We start from the raw sequence: 14,280 nt of genomic DNA on the forward strand, positions 1-14,280 counted from the left end.
ATTGTGATGGCAAATTGTCCATTGCTCCCACTTAGTCAACCTCTAACCATGGAGGAAAGTCAAGTGGATGAATCAATTTGATTCCTCAAGTCCTAATCAACTCCTAAAGGAAAGACTAGCTTTAGAGGCATTCAAATCAATTAGCAACTTCTAATTATTAATCAACAAAAGGATTAGATAACTCAAGAGTCACTAATTACTCAACCAAAGCCAAGAGGAACAAAAGCTACACTAAAATCCAACCAAGCATTTCATCAAACACTTGGAAGGCATAAAAGAAAAGCATAGTAAATTGACAACAAGAATAGAATCTAACAACAATTATTGCAAAGAATTAACAACAACAATCAAGGAAATCACAACTATCATGAATTACCTCAAATTGCATTATTGAAATGAAACTAAAGAACAACAATCTATCCAAAACAAAATGAAGAATTACAATTATAAAAGCACATAACTAGAAAGAGAGAGATGAGAAGATTGAGAATTGATAAAGGAAAATTGAATCAAAGTATGAATTAAACCTAGATCTAAGAAGAAAGGTTATCCTAAACCTAATCCTAATTCTAGAGAGAAGTGAGAGTTTCTCTCTCTAGAAACTACTCCTAAAACTAACTATCTATCTAATTCTCCTAATTAGTCTATGGGTGTGAATGTGTATCAATGTATGAATGAATGTCAATCCCCCTTCAATCCTTGGCTCTTATATGCATTTTGGCACCAAAGTTGGTTGCTGAAACCTTCCAAAATCGCCAGGCACGTGTTGCTTTAGTGAGGTCATGTGCCATCATCGGCGCGTGCGCGCACGGTACGCGTGCGCGTCCTTGGCCTGTTCCGCAATGTGTGCGCGAGCGCCTTGTGCGCGTACGCGTGCTTGGCCGAGATCAACTCTTTGGCTTTTTGTGCTTCTCTCCACTTGCATGCTTCTTTCCTTGCTTCCTTTGATCCATGCCTAGCCTATTTCAATCCTGTAATTACTAGCAAACACATCAAGGCATCTTATGGAATCAAAGAGAAATTAGGATTCATCCAAATAAGGATTGAAAAGCATGTTTTTACACTTAAGCACAAATATGGGAGAGATGCAAAACCATGCTAATTCATAGGCTAAATGTGACAAAAGGTTACCAAAAATACTTTAAATTCAATACAAAACAAACCGTCAAATTGGGGTTTGTCAGGTACCAAGAGGTATTCTTACCGATCAATGCGCATCGATTCAAAGGGCAATTGAGCTATGCATGCCAACAACAATTCACCGTTGGTGCATCTGGCACATTATGAAGAAGACCCCAAGAAAATTAAACGGCTACAAGGGACACAACAAAATTGAACAAGAGATGAGCCATGTTTTTTGGAACTCGTACACAAAAGAAGCATTTGACAGAAACTGGATCGATTTCCTCAGAAAGTACGGCCTCGGAGGCAACAAGTGGCTTTCAGGTAATTGAGATTTTAGTTCGAATTATTTTCATACTCATATCTTTTTTTTCCCAAAGCATGCACTGTTTTCGATTCACCACACCTTATGGGTTTGGTTTGTTTTGCAGAGCTATACAAGGATCCGCATATATGGATTCCAGTTTACTTGGATCACCACTTCTGGGCCGGGATGAAAAGCACACAAAGAAGCGAGAACATGCATTTATTTTTCAACAAGGTCATCACACGGAATAGCTCCTTGAGACAATTCGTGAAGCAATACGACAATTGCCTAGCAAGCAGAAAGCAAGCAAAGAGAGAATTTGATGCTGCAGATTTTCACACTGTGATACCATGCGCAACAAAATCAGCAATAGAGGCATAGTTTCAACATCTATATAACCATGAGAAGTTTAGGAAATTTCAAGCTCAATTCAGAGGTAAAGTGAACTGTATCATAAGATCAATGCATTCCACCCTAGGTTTCAAAATATATGAAGTCATAGAGCAGGTTTCAAACTCCACATTCAACAAGTTTGTCATCACCTACGACGCAGTATCACGAGATGTAAAGTGCCATTGCTTGCTGTTTGAGTCTAGGGGCAAACTATGCCGCCATTTCCTAAGTGTCCTAAGCTTTGAGCGAGTGGATAACGTGGCACCGAAATACATATTGGATCGCTGGAGCAAGAACATAAAGAGGAGGTATACACACATCAAGAGCAGCCAAGATAAACCTCTAATGTAGTCGAGAAGTAAGAGATTTGATGAATTGGTGTTTCGGTCGCACAATATATGTGAATTTACATCTGAGTCCGAAGAGTTGACCGGAATTCTGCACCGAGCATTTGACAAGGTCATGGCAGAGATGGAAGAATATCAAGAGAGAAGTAAAGGAAAAATTTTGTTAACCCACGAAGAAGAGACATTAAGCAATGTGAATGACCTTCAAAACCCACCACGTGTCAAAACAAGAGGTCGGTCCAAGAACAGACTTGGATCAAACCTGGAAAAAAAAAGATCTCAAATGCCATGAAGAAAAAGAAAAAGACAGCTCCAAGCGAGGTAAAATTGACTTGCTATTGATTAGTTAAAAATTCAATTGTTCATTTTGCTAATATACAATTAATTATGTCTTTTATAGTTGAACCTTTTAGACTCCAGATCATCGATTCAGTCAAGCTCCACTCTTTACAATGCACCAGATATAAATTATCCAAGAGAGGATTGTACAAGTTTTAGTTTTTGTTAATGTAAACTTTCGTTCACCCATGAGCAAATTTCGGTTCACCATGGTTATAGCAGGGTTAATTTCTGACTATTGTTAGTCTTTAATGAATAGCCACTTTTTTATGAAATTCTATATTGATATATGTAGTTTTTTTATTCGTCTAGTGTATTAATTTCTATGTTAAATAATTAGAATTTGTTTTGAGAAACGGGAATCAGGTGTAGTGCTAGTTACATTTTCCGTGTGATTAATTAAATAAAAATTATTAAAAAAATCTAAAAGAGTAACATAATTATTTTTAACTTACATTGGTGGAGTTTTAAAACTCTTTCTTGGATGGATTTTTAGGGTTTAGGGTATTGGATTTAGAGTTTTAGGGGTTTAGGGTTCAGTGTTCAGGGTTCAGGGTTCGGGGGGTTAAGGGTTAAGGGTTAAGGTTACAGGGTTCAGGAGTTCAAGGTTCAGGGTTTAGGATTTAGAGTTTAGGGTTTTAGGGGTTATGGTTTAGGGTTTTAGGGGTTTAGGGGTTCATGGTTCATAGTTTAGGGTTTAGGGTTTAGGGTTTAGGGTTTAGGGTTAAGGTTTTAGCATTTTAAGGGTTTAGGATTTATGAGTTCAGGGTTTGATAAACTCCAATTTGGTGGTTTATCTTGTGTTGAATTTAGGGGATTTTATCAACTTTTCCCACATTTATTCACTAAAATAGCATGGTTTTAAAATAGCTAAATTTAATTCACCTTAATTCTATTTGATGCCTTGATATGTTTGTTAAGTGATTTCAGGTTTAGAAGGCAAAGATTGGGTTGAAGGAACGAAGAAAAAAACATGTAAAAATGGAGAACTCATGAAGAAATGAAGGAATCGCAAAGCTATCAATCCTGACCTCTTCACACTTAATTGATCATAACTTGAGCTACAAAGATTCAAATGAGGCGGTTCTAGTTGTGTTGGAAAGCTAACATCCGGGGCTTTAAAATAATATAAAATTTGCCATGGTTGCCTGCATTTAGAGACGCATACATGTCGTTCCACACGCACGCGCCGTAGGATTAGCGTGACTCATTAAAGGCAACTCGTGGCCAACAATTTTTGAAGCATTTTGGGCCCAATTCAACTCATTTCTGATGCTATTGAACTCAAGGATTGAAGGGGGATGAAACCAAGTAGTATGAGTTTGAGTTTTTATCATGTTTTAAGTTAGGTTTCTAGAGAGAGAAGACCTCTCTTCTCTCTAGAAATTAGGTTAGGTTTAGATTAGGATTTTCTTAGATCTAGGTTTAATTTCTTGTTTTCATCTTGTCTTCCTTACAATTTCTTGTTCTTATACCTTTTTTCTTCTCAATTCTCTTGTTAATTTTCCTTTTCATACCTTTTTATGTTTATGCACTCTTGTTACTTTGATTTCCTTTTAATGCAATTTTTGTTTTATGTTCCTTTGTTGATGATTTGAGTTGTTGTGTTAATTTCCTTGCAAGTGGTAGTGTTAGATTTACATCTCTTGCAATTTTATTATGCTTTTCTTTTATACCTTCCAAGTGTTTGATAAAATGCTTGGTTGGATTTTAGAGTAGATTTTTCTCCTCTTGGCTTAGGTTGAGTAATTGGAGACTCTTGAGTCATCAAATTCTTTTTGTTGATTGATAATTGAAAGTTACTAACTCACTTGAATGCCACTAAAGCTAGTCTTTCACTATGATTTGACTAGGACTTGTGGAGTCAAGTTGATTGTATCCACTTGGCTTTCCTTCATAGTTAGAGGTTAACTAAGTGGGAGCAATGGACAATTCTTGTCACAATTGATGATGATAATGATAGGACTTCCAGTTCTCATTCCTTGCCAAGAGCTTTCTTAGTTATTAGTTTATTTCTTTTGTCACTTACATTTCTTGTCTCTTATCACAGAACCCCAAAAACATTCCTTCATAACCAATAATAAAGCATTTCATTGTAATTCCTAGGGAGAACGACCCGAAGTTTAAATACTTCAGTTTATTTTTATTGGGGTTTGTACTTGTGACAAACAAATTTTTATTGAGGAATTGTTTGTTAGTTTAGAACTATACTTGCAACGAGAATTCATTTATGAAATTTTTTACCGATAGACAATTTTCGTTCATCAGGGTTCAGTGTACAGGGTTCTTGGTTTAGTGTTTAGGATTTAGGGTTTAGTGGTTCAGGGTTCAGGGTTTAGAGTTTAGGGTTTAGGGTTCAGGGTTTAGGGGTTGAGTGTGTTTCCAACTTTCGGTTCGCCCAGTGTATTAATTCCGGTTCACTGCGTTCAGGGTTCAGGGTTCAGGGTTCAGGGTTTATGGTTTAGGATTTAGGGTTTAGGATTTAGGATTTAGAGGTTCATGGTTCAAGGTTCAGGTCTCAGGGTTCAGAGTTTAGGGTTTTAGGGGTTATGGTTTTAGGGTTTTAGGGGTTCATGGTTCATAGTTTAGGGTTTAATGTTTAGGGTTTAGGGTTTAGGGTTTTAGGGGTTCAGGGGTTCAGGGTTCAAGGTTTAGGGTTTAGGGTTTAGGATTTTAGGGTTTTAAGGGTTTAGGTTTATGGGTTTAGGGTTCAGTGTTCAGAGTTCTGGGTTTAGTATTTAGGGTTTAGGGTTTAGGGTTCCGGGTTTAGGGGTTCAGTGTGTTTCCAACTTTCGGTTCGTGCAGTGTATTAATTTCGGTTCACTGTGTTCTTTTGGAGTTCGTAATGTATTGGTAAATACAGTGATTGCAATCAGTGAGAACCTAGAATAAAATAGCCGCCAGACAGTTCCAACAGATATATAAATTAACATCTTAGATGAGTAATCCATCCTGAATCAAATATAAATATTAACATTAACATTTAGATTAATATTGACATATATACATTTGAAGTAACCATTTTTTGATTTTTAAACAAGTTAAACAAAATATTGTTAATTACAACCAACCAATCATAGTATATGCTATTTGCTATCTAAGTCCCTAGATGTGAATTTACAATAAGGGCTGGAGAGGACAGCAGATGGCTTTGGGAGTCTTATTGCTTCGGATTCCTAAATCACTTGGTCTCTGATTTTGTTCATTTCATGCAACAGAATGTGCGGACTATATTGGTACCTGAAGCTATCAATCTCTCCCTACATTTCAATTGAAAGGAATTAGTTACATAAGAAATGAACCTAACTGAAATCAGAAAAGAAAGAAGTTTATAAATTTAGAAAGTACTGACTTGTGTCCAACCTCTATATTTATATCTCTTCCCGCTTTTGATCTTTTGTGGATCAATTGTTTCGAGCCATTTCATGACGTATATTCCACAATCATAGCTAAGCAAGAATTGAGTATAATACGATTAATAGTATACAAAATAAGGGTTTGAATATACTCTGTACATTGACCATTTAGTAAGATATACTTTGCTTCTACTCCCAGTCCATCCTCCATTAAGGGTTCCGCCCCAGCATAAACCCTCATATGAGAAATTATTAATCCCTGAAAGGTATGCAAAAATTGAAAAAAATAAATCAACAACACTCAACCGAACTCATTTCATGTACTGAATAATTTGAATAATTTACAAGAAAATAACTTACAACAAATTTGTTCAATTTCTTTCTCGAATCAGGTATATCTTATGGCAGCTTATTGACAGGGTCAAGCACATAGAATTTCTTTTTGTTGATATCAGCAATCCACAACCACCAATGCGTTCCATTGCAAATTGGCACAAATAGCTGAAGTTTGGAAAAATAATAAATATTTCAGTCGAAACAATAGCAAACAAGATAATTATCGAAGAATTTTTAGAAATTACAACTTACAAATGGATGCGATGCAAGTTTTCTTTTGTCAAGAAACTGGCGGTAGTGGGCATACTGTTCAATATCAAACTGGTAGGCCTAGTTTGTCCTTTTATCAGCGTAGGACTCGCCATGTGTTTCCAACATAAAATTCTGCAAAAAGAATATCAATTAAATCACATTTGCACTGAACCGAACACAATTCATGCACTGAAGTAAACACAATTAACGTGTTGAATAATACTTGAAAAACATTTAATCATCATGAGAAAAGTTTTCTTCATGTAAAAGAACTCAACAAAACACATAACAATCAAGTGAATCATTATTAACATTCCGACTGAACCGAACAACAATTAGCAGTGAATAAGAAATTTAGCTTACCACAATATCCAGCGGCACAATATATATTTGTTCCTGATACTGGTGAACTTTTATTTGGTTGAAAATCATGCTATGTATACTAACCACCTACAGGATAAAAATTTATGAGATATACTATATAATAGTGTTTAGAAAAATCATTAACGTTATTGCAACTGGCAAAGAATTTACCGAGCCTTGCACGTGTTCTTTGGGTATTAGAGACATAAAATATTCTCTTAACCCCTCATAAAGTGCCTCATGTTTCAAGACGAATATTGTATCATATTCATTGCTACCATCTCTTGTCTGTTTCACCTATGTCATCCAATGATAACACTTTTAAATCAACTCGTTTGTGATTTTTATCTTTTTCTCCAGGGTTTTCTAAACTTCAGCAGCTGGTAAGGTTGGCTCTGAAGTTGTTGCTTCAGCAAACTTTAATGCTGTCATCACTCCAGCATCTACCACTGCCTCTTCCAGGATTTCAAGGTGTGAAACACTCGATTGAGAGGGCTGACTTAGTTGAGATGCTGGTGGACTTATCCCAAGGTTAAAGGAAGGCCTTTCATCTTCCCTTTACCTAGGTTGAGCAATACTACAAGATGATAGATATTTAACAAAGATATTAAACAAAAATGATATTAATCATTATAGTGAACCGAAATCCAAACTAATAGTGAACCTAAATCCAAACTTATAGTGAACCGAAATGATATTAGACAAAAATGATATTAAAGAAAAACAAGTAACATACCTATCAAATGATGACAAGATTAGATTTTCTTGTTCTGGTTGCCGTGCGACCGGAGGTTCTTGGGATTGTTGCTGTTGTTCTTCATCAGAAACTTCATAGACATAGTCATCTTTGAAAAATTCTTCAATAACAGAATTCGTAAGAGACACTGTAACACCCTACTTTTTGGGTTCTAGAGGGCAGGTATAAGAAACAGAAGAAAGTCCAAAGACAAGAACATATTGAATTCATTTCTGGTTTCAACTGAACCATAATTAAACCATGTATAAGCAGTAAACATTATCCGTATTTATATAAGCAGTAAAACTTACACATTAACATGTACTTCTTGTTTGGATTGCTGCGCTGTTGGTTCTTCGCAAGGCTGTTGTTGTTTTTCCAAAGGTCTGCTGCATTAAATAGTAAATATTTCTATAATTATCCCATACTATTATCATATTTAACAATGATATTTAACAAAAATGATATGAATCATTATAGTGAACCGAAATCCAACCTGATAGTGAACCTAAATCCAAACTTATAGTGAACCAAAATTATATTAAACAAAAGTGATATTAAAGAATTGTATGCTTACACATTAACAGGTGCTTCTTGTTCTGATTGCTGTGCCACCAGAGGTTCTTGGGATTGTTGTTGTTGTTCATTAGCAGGGCTATTGCATTAAACAGAAAACAGTTCAATAACAACCCAGAATTATTATCCTATACTATTAAAATTAATAAAAAGAATTTTTATGTGAAACTTACTCTTCATCAGAAACATCATAGCCATAGTCATCTTTGATTAAGTCTTCAATTACAAAACGCGTAAGAGACACCGTAACACCCTGCTTTTCGAGTTCTGGAGGGCAACTGTAATAAATAGAAGAGAGTCCAAAGACAAGAACACATTGAATTCATTTCTTATTTCAACTGGACCATAATTAAACCATGTATAAGCAGTAAACATTGAACAAGATTCATGTGGTGAATAATTATTTAGTAACTTACTCATTATTAGAAGTTTGTTGTATTTCATTCTGTGGAGGGACATAGATGAAGTCATCTCTGATAAACTCTTTCTGAACAGAACTTGGAGGAGATAATGCAAGAGGAGGTCTAAGGAATGTAAACAAGGATAAAGTTAATGTTGAATAATTAGAATTTGTTTTGAAAAATAAGAATTTGCACATTGAAAAACTCACACTTCCAAAGGTTGAGAACGAGTTTCTTGTCGAAACTCAACGATTTGTAGCTCAAAATCAGGTGTAGCTCTAGTGACATTTAAACACATTTTTCCATTGAATAATTAAACAAAAATTATTACCTAAATCTAAAAGAGTAACATAAATATTTTTAACTTACACTAGTGGAGTTTTAAAAGTCTTTCTTGGAAAGATTTTCTTTTTTCTAAAATATTTTACCAGACTTTCCGGAATATTTTTCCTAAAAAAAAGATAACAAATTAAAATTAGAAACCAAGATTAAAAGCAGAGGTCTAAAAACACATTGAATTCATCTTTGGGCAACCACTGAACCGAAAGTACAATATGCAGTGAACCAATTTTCTTGATATTGCTCGCGGCATTTACAAAAGGTGTAGAGCTTCCTTGAGTCTGTAAGAGTTGCTCGCTATCCAAATTTACAGTCGGCACTCTAAGCAAGATAAATAAATATTAGTAATTGAATCTAGAGGAATTAGAAAAGGTTGTAGCAAAAGTAAGCAAAGAAAGAAAAAGAACTCAGGAATAATAAACTAAATCTTATGTCTCAGGGAATTCATTTTGTGCCTTTGGAGAGTCAAACTGATCCGGAGCAATGTTTGCTGACTGAGCTCCATCATTTCTTTTCTTTGCTCTCTTTTCTCTTATCGTCTCCAATGCTCGTTTTCTTATTTCTGCAGCATTGTCTTTTACTTGTTCAGTTCTGAAAGTTTATAAAATAAGTATCAAGGAACCTAAAACGTAAGTATCAATAAAAGAAAATATGATTCGAGAAACTTACTCCTTGTCAGATTGGGCTTGTGTTTTTGCCATCCTTTGCGATTATTTTTTTTATTACGGGTGTTTTTTCGATTTCATTTTCTCTAGAATACAGACAAACATATCAAATTTATACCGGAGACAAGACACTAATAATGAAGTTAACCAAACTAACAGACACCACCGAACCGAACTAAACTAAAGTGCTAAAACAAAAATTAGAAGCTCACCGAACTGAAATTAATTTATTTGCTGAACAAAATGTGATACATATGCAATCAACAAAATGTCTTATAGAAATTACGCAATACTTACTGGCTTTCAAATTTGCTTGTGCTCTCTGAATCTATCGGCACAGGCTTTGTTATTTTGGTTTATTTTTTAACCACCTTCGGTGGTTGTTTTCTTTTCTTTGTTCTGGTTTTTTTTATTTCTTCTTCTCTGCAATACATAAGAACAAGCGCATAAGAACAAATTTAAGTAAATACAAGTTAAATGAAATCAATATGAAAATTAAACTTACCGGCTTTCGGATTCAGATTTGGAAAATCTTCCCTCTTCCGAAGAATCCATCTCGACAATTTTCTTTTTTATTTTCTTTCTTTTTTCTTTCTTGTCCAAGTTACTTGTCTTTGTTTTTTCTTTCTTTTTTTTCTTTCTGTACAGAAGTTCCTAAAACAAAAACAAGAACTCAATTATTTAATCATCAAGAAAACACATTAACAATCCGGTGAACCAAATGAAGCAATCCCACCGAATTGAAAAATATTCATATGGTGAATAGTACATGACAACTATTTAATCATCAAGAAAAATGTTTCTTCATGCAGAAACATTCAAATGAACAAACTAACAATTGCAAGTAGGACAAATAAATTAAGTATAACCTAAAACAGAAGTTTATTTAGTTAGTATAGTATTTTAAAAGCATTTGAAACCAAATTTTAGGGGGAATTTTAGTAGAGTATTTACAATGGTTCTGTTGCTTTGCTAGAAATCCATTCAAGCATCATTTGCTTTGTCTAATGAGCCACCCACAGTACTGGGGGAGCATCAGGTGTGAACGGGCGAGGAAACTTGGTTTCGTGGAAGTATATCAACATCAACACAAAAACACAGCCATCAATAGACTATTTCTTCCCCTTTCTCTTGTTTTCAACTTCTTTCATCAAAAAGTTGAGCACATGCCTTGCCCAATCCCATTCCTGAATATTGTCCATATGAAAGATCAGTGACTTATGGATTGGGGAGGCCACACTTACCGTTGTGGGGAGCAAGAAGCACTTTTGTATGAAGACAACAAAAGTCCTCTTAATTTTTTTCCGATTTTCCTCCCCTTCTACGCTCATATCCAGCACATTCCTTGTCTGCTGGATTAAGGTTGTTGTAATCAACCTTATCAGGAAAATGATTCCCTACAATATTTTAATAGCAAAAATCAGTAAAAAAACACTCAGTTTAATTTTCTGGACACCAATGAACCAAAATTAAGCAGTAAGTAGAAAGTGTATTACCTCCGTTGGTTATGCCCAGGGCAACTGCTACTTTCTGAGGAGTTATGTATATTTTCCCCTAGAGAGTTTTCAAGCATCCTTTCTCTTCATCACAGCGATGAAGCAATTCTTTCAATAGGGTATTAGAGACATTCATTTCTAGGACATTTGCCAAAGTGCCAAATCCCATTTCTTCCACTATATCTTTCTTTCTTGACTCATATCCCTATACACTATTGCTATTGACTTTGTTTGGCATCTGCAATAATGAGTTTTCTGCAAGTTTTGAAATAGAATGTTAGGATATATTTATAATAAAAAATAGATATTATTCAAATAAAAGCGGATAAATATATTTAATCTGCTTACGTTATAGTGCGGCTTCTCCTTCATTGTTGCCATTGTCTTGTTCTGTTTTGCTGTAATAAAAAATTTTGGTCAATACTTCACTCAATACATCAACAAACACAAGCATGTATATCTTAATCAAGTCAATTAAAATGCCATAGGCCACCGAACCAAACAACATTCACTTGGTAAACCAAAATCACAAAGGCCACCGAACCGAATAACGTTCATGTGGTTAATAAATGGTGATCAACTTTCAATCAACAAGAATAGTATTCCTCCATGCAAAAGAAGTACTGAAGATAGTAACAACCAATTTCAAAGCTCTAGTTAAACTATCCACACCGATAAGAACAAGCACATATATCTTAACCAAATCAACATCTTCCAAAAGAAAAGTTTTTCAAATTTCATGAATTAGGTGTTCTTTCAAAATGACATTTGCAAATTGGCTTCTTTAAAAACTCTTACTGAAATTTATCCAATATAATGAGACAATTTTACAGTAGTATGACTTATCAAAGTGAAAAAGTTGTCTCTAATGTCAATTGTCCTAAACAAATTTACATTTGGACAATACACTATTTGCTTCTCAAAGGGATCCAAACTGAAGATTCTTACTAGCATTATATAGGACAGCCTTAACAAAACTCATTCATGTACAAAATTAAACATTATAAATAATGAAATAGCTAGGAAATGATTTGTTGCACGCTATTACAAAAGGAACCCAGCGAACTTAACATCATTCACTTGACGAACCAAAATTACAAAATCCACCGAACCGAACAAATCTTAAAGCCCTAGTTACACTATTCATTGAATTGAATGAAAATAACAACAAATTTTATTCCAAGGTCTAGTTATACTATAAAAATGCATTCACAATAGTTCCATCTACTAAACGAAGTAAATCAATTTAGTAAACCTAAAATGCAAGTAGGAGAAGCGTGACATTGCAAGATTTCAAATGAACAGTAGTTTTTTCATACCTTTGGTAGTCTTTGTTGTAGTTTTCGTTCGTTTCTGGTTGTTGCTTGCGAAATCTTCTTCTGATTCCTTTCCAGTAGTGGTTTCCGCAGAGAACGTGATTGAAGTTTGAGTGATATTGAGAGAGATTCGAAGAGAATGAGTCGTTTCGTGTATTGGTTTCGTGTTGAAGAAGATGTAACATATTTTCATAATGAAGCGCGAATGAAAAAGGAGGGGTTTCGTTTGTCTCTGGCGCGTGTTTTCACTCGCCATTTAATGCACCTGATTCTATTTGGGTTTGGACCAACTTGGTTACATGGTTATATGGATGTGTAGCAGCCTTGTAATTAAAATTAGTATTTTAAAGATATTAAGAATTTTAAATTTACAAAAAAAAAGAGAAAAAACTGATGAATGGACTAATTTAGTACACGTCATTTAATTTTAGGGACTAAAATGAGTTATCTGATGCAAAGTAAGGGACCAATTTGGTGTATATGTAATGATGACATAGTAGATGACACGTGGACAAATAAAAGTGTGACATGTGGCAAAATAGTATTGTGACGCGTGATATAACCACCATGTCAGCATGCCACGTATCGCTGACCGATACGTCATCATACTATTACACATGGCCAAACTATGAGATGACACATGTCACCAAAGATCCACATCATCAAGTCACGTCAGCATGTCGTTAATGAAAAACAGGTCAGGAATTAATATGGTACAATTTTTCCAATATCAGAGATATAATTAATGTAATTGAAATCTCAGAGACAATTTTAATGTACGGCATCAATTTCAGAAACCTTTAAAAATTTAGTCATTTTATTTTTTTTCTTTTTTCTCAATTATTATATGATCAAAACATATCAAATAATAACCATAAGGTCATTCATTAATTCTAAATATAAAATTAAACAAGTAATAACTCTCCTCTTTTGTTTGGATCATGCTGTCAAAATAGTAAAGAATTAATGTGTTATTAGGTATAATATCAAAATAAGAAAATCAAAGCAAAACATTATGGTACAAGGCTGATTACTACAAGATATAAAAAAAATTAAAATATTTAGCTTAACAAAATATATTTCAAACTAAATTTTCCAATAATTTTGATCATAATTGTGCTAAAAATATTAGAATTTGATTATATGTTTAGATGCAAAGAGAAAATGCTAATCCTAGTGCAACCACCCCTGCCTTTTACTTTCTGCTTTACTATTTATTTATTCTATATAAATTTTTTCCACCCTTTAAAAAAGAAAACTTCTGAAATTCATGTAGCTAGAAGAACCGGAGAAACAAAACTATTGATTGCATTAAAATAAATAAATAAATAATTCCAAAAACCAAGTCAAAAAGACAGATAAATCTAAGATTACCTGATATGTGAATACGGTTCTTTTATCTCTTTTAAGATCAACCTCATATTCTTCTTCCTTTTTTCTCTGTCTTTTGAAGCACAAGAGACGTACAAAATTATGACCCAAGTTATTTGAATATGTGCAATTTTTCGTAGCATATTTTCCTAATACAAATTTCATAATTCTTAAATTTGCATAGAAGCAAGTAACATATAGATGACAAATGATTGCATCAACTATATTTTTTTATAACACAAATTCCATAATCTTTTTTTTTTGGTGAGGTAAATTGGACAATCCCCAATCTTAAGTACAACACACATCCACGCACTTCTCACATACTTACTAATTTTTTCTTCTCAATTGCAGTTGGTAAGAATTAAGTCCGAGACCTTTAAGATTGGAAGGGGACGAAATGCCACATGAGTTAAGGCTTATTGACAAATTTCATAATCCATAAATTTGCAAAGGAGGAGCAAATTGGATTTAAATGTATAAAGTCCAATTGCATGTGACATAGAAGTCCAATTGCAAAGAAGCAGTAAAAAAGTAACATATAGATGAAGTTAAAATGAAATCC

Source organism: Arachis hypogaea, chromosome 4, assembly GCF_003086295.3.
Source record: "Arachis hypogaea cultivar Tifrunner chromosome 4, arahy.Tifrunner.gnm2.J5K5, whole genome shotgun sequence".
Lineage (NCBI taxonomy): Eukaryota > Viridiplantae > Streptophyta > Magnoliopsida > Fabales > Fabaceae > Arachis > Arachis hypogaea.